At 34.9% G+C, this 2,944-nt stretch overlaps 1 protein-coding gene across 8 annotated transcripts in view; it reads left to right on the forward strand.

Annotated features, from left to right (window-relative positions):
- LOC102580902 (TMV resistance protein N-like) overlaps positions 1 to 1,140 on the forward strand; it is a 10,777-nt gene extending 9,637 nt beyond the window's left edge. For 7 of the 8 annotated variants that reach the window (XM_015314461.1, XM_015314464.1, XM_015314463.1 and 4 more), the window contains 3 exons: positions 386 to 466; positions 669 to 742; positions 949 to 1,140. The gene's annotated coding sequence lies outside the window, so the exon portion shown is untranslated. The remainder of the gene's footprint in view (positions 1 to 385; positions 467 to 668; positions 743 to 948) is intronic. The other variant, XM_015314462.1, reaches the window with a different exon arrangement.
- The last annotated feature ends 1,804 nt before the right edge of the window (positions 1,141 to 2,944 follow it).

Genomic DNA, 2,944 nt, shown 5'->3' on the forward strand with positions numbered 1-2,944 from the left:
AGACACACCTAATCTTTACTAAGGTCCTATTACCCCCCCGAACTTAATTTATCTATAATATTCTACCCCTTTTCGGCCTACGTGGCACTATCAGGTGGGCCCAGCGCATGTTGACAATTTTTTCAAGGATAGTGCCACGTAGGCCGAAAAGGGGTAGAATATTATAGATAAATTAAGTTCGGGGGGGTAATAGGACCTTAGTAAAGGTTAAGTGTGTCTCTGGGATTTCGGGCATAGGCTGGGGGGTACTTATGCATTTTCCCTTTTTTTATTGTTGAAGTTGCGATGAACATGTTCTTTGATTAATTATCTATTATAAATTGTTCTGAAAATCTGTAATGGTACTGTAAAATATTGCGTCTAAAATTTATTATTTACATTGTAGGAAGTATGGAAATAAAGGGGTCAGCTTCTTGGCATACTAGGAAGCATGGAATTAATTAGGAGGGCGTTTTTTTCCATGAGGGTAGGGAGTTTGGATTGGTGTAACAAAAATTGAATTTTTAGGTTTCTTATTCTTCCGCATATAGCTTATTATTGTTCTGTTGTTGGGAGTTCTGCTTAAGTTATTAAAGAACCAATTTGCAAACTGATTATTATCTACAAATTGTCTCAGTTGATATATACTCTCTTGAATCTATGACATTGTTTCAATATTGAAAATGCAGATTCTTTGAGGTCGTAGCAGGGGTAATTTGAGCTTGTGATTGGACTTTTAGCTAGCCATTTCATTATTTATAAGGTAAGAAAGGTGCTCCAATTTTTTTTAATTTGTTTTTCGTTGGTCCCTTTGTTGCCATTAACTGCAACTTCATTTAATGTTATAAGAGAGGTTGTTGAATATAATTTGACTAATTGACAAAGAGAGAATTTCTGAAAGTATTTCAAACCTGTTTATCATCTATGTATACTATGACTGTACTGATGTTAGCTTGATCTGTGTTGCAGCCCTGTAGGCTTCATCTTCTCAGGATACAACACAACTAACTGATAGTTCTTGAAGCTGTTTTAGAAACAACAATAGTTACTCTAGAACTGAAAAATTGTACTAAATGATAGTTGTAGTACAAATAGTTGTGAATATTAACGTGTTATTCATGAATCATGATAATAAAATTCCACCTCTTATGTTTTTCCTTTCCCGCTAAAGTCAGTTCACTTTCTCTCTTCCTAACCACTCTTTTATATATACAGTGTTCTTTCAACCCAATTTTATCTCCTAAAAGCATTAGCAATAAGTTGGATTATGAAACAATCAAATACAATATAAAGTACGACACTGTTCTTTGTCGGTCACGATAGCAGATCGTTGGGCCCATACTTGCACGGGCTTATATCATCTAGTCTATTTTAGTAAGTGCAAGAAAGGCATTTGATTAATCATCTCTGAAATTAATGTAATCTAAGCTAAGAAACACTGCTACATAATTGAACCCCCCCTCCCCCCCCATTAATATTCTCATTTCTTGTTCAATATATTACCAATATCGAGCACGAAACGATATTTCACATCCGATTTCAGAAGATGTTCCAATGCTGTGTTCACGTAGTCCATTGGCACGACTTCAACATCTGGTGTTATGTTATGCTTGGCCGCGAAATCCAACATTTCTCAAGTCTCTTTCATACCTCCTATGCAACTTCCAGCCACTAGCTTCCTTCCAGTTTTCCACATTATATATACAATTCTCACATTTTCGACATGATCCTACCATACATCCAACATCTACTTTGTCTCCAACCTTACATTTCTCCACCTTGCTTCCGACCTCAGTTACCACACCAACAACCTCATGCCTGCAATTATATTTTCAATTAGTTACACTCACGAGTAGATAGAATCGACACAAATTCCGCTAATATTTACTCCCTCTATCCCAATCCCAGTTTATATGATTTACTTTTCTTTTTAATCCGTCCCAAATAGAATGACACATTTAACTTTAAAATGTTCATCTTACTCTTAATGAAATGATTTATAGTCATACAAATTTGTATCAGTCATTTTAGACCACTAGTTTTAAAAGTCTTCCTTTCTTTCTTAAACTCCATACTGAGTCAAACTAACTCTTATAAAATGGGACAGAGGGAGTGTTGACACCCAATTTTGACCCTCCCCGATAGGAATTAATTCACGAGCTTCTTAATTCCCAAACGATTTAGAATAATTAGTTTTATAAAATTCGAATACTTTTCAAAGTCATTTTGAGTAATCTTAGGTGATTTTCATAATTTATAAATTATAAATATATTTCATGTAATTATATATGTAATTAGTATATCTTATGAACATTCAAAAATTATCTCAAAAAGAATTTAGTTTTACTTAAATACTTTATTAAATTAATTTGTCTAAATTAGTAGTTCATGTTTTGAGTCTTTAGTTTACAATCGAGTTAATTATTATATTTTGTTGAGATTAAAGAGCTCATAAATTAATTATATTAATTCGTCTTATTTAGTTACTAGCCGAGCTTACCAAATGAATTCCATTTGACTACGTTCCTAATTCATTGGCTAAATTTGTAATGCAATTGATCACTCAATTCGATTAAAAATAATGATTTATTAGCCGAATTTCCTAAACTCATTTGACCAAGAAATTGGACCCTTTGCTGTCCAAAACATTTCCAGCGGCCCACTTCTTCATTGGCATTCAATATTCCTCCAGCATATTTTCCAACAGCCCATTCTTGTGCTTCCAGCAAATGTACACGTACAGCAGCCCATTCTATTAATTCCCCACAATTTCAGCAACCCAATAACGTACAGAAATTCCCTTGACCCGGCCCATTTGCATTCAACTAGAAGACCCAGAAACGTCTTCAACAGCAGCTCAAAACAGCAACAATACAACGTCTCCTCACGGCGTCAGTTCCGGCGATTCTAGTCCAATCGCGCGTACCAGCGATTCCAATCCAACTGTTGTGTCGTCTTTCTCCCG

This window comes from Solanum tuberosum, unplaced genomic scaffold (assembly GCF_000226075.1).
Source record: "Solanum tuberosum cultivar DM 1-3 516 R44 unplaced genomic scaffold, SolTub_3.0 scf00301, whole genome shotgun sequence".
NCBI lineage: Eukaryota > Viridiplantae > Streptophyta > Magnoliopsida > Solanales > Solanaceae > Solanum > Solanum tuberosum.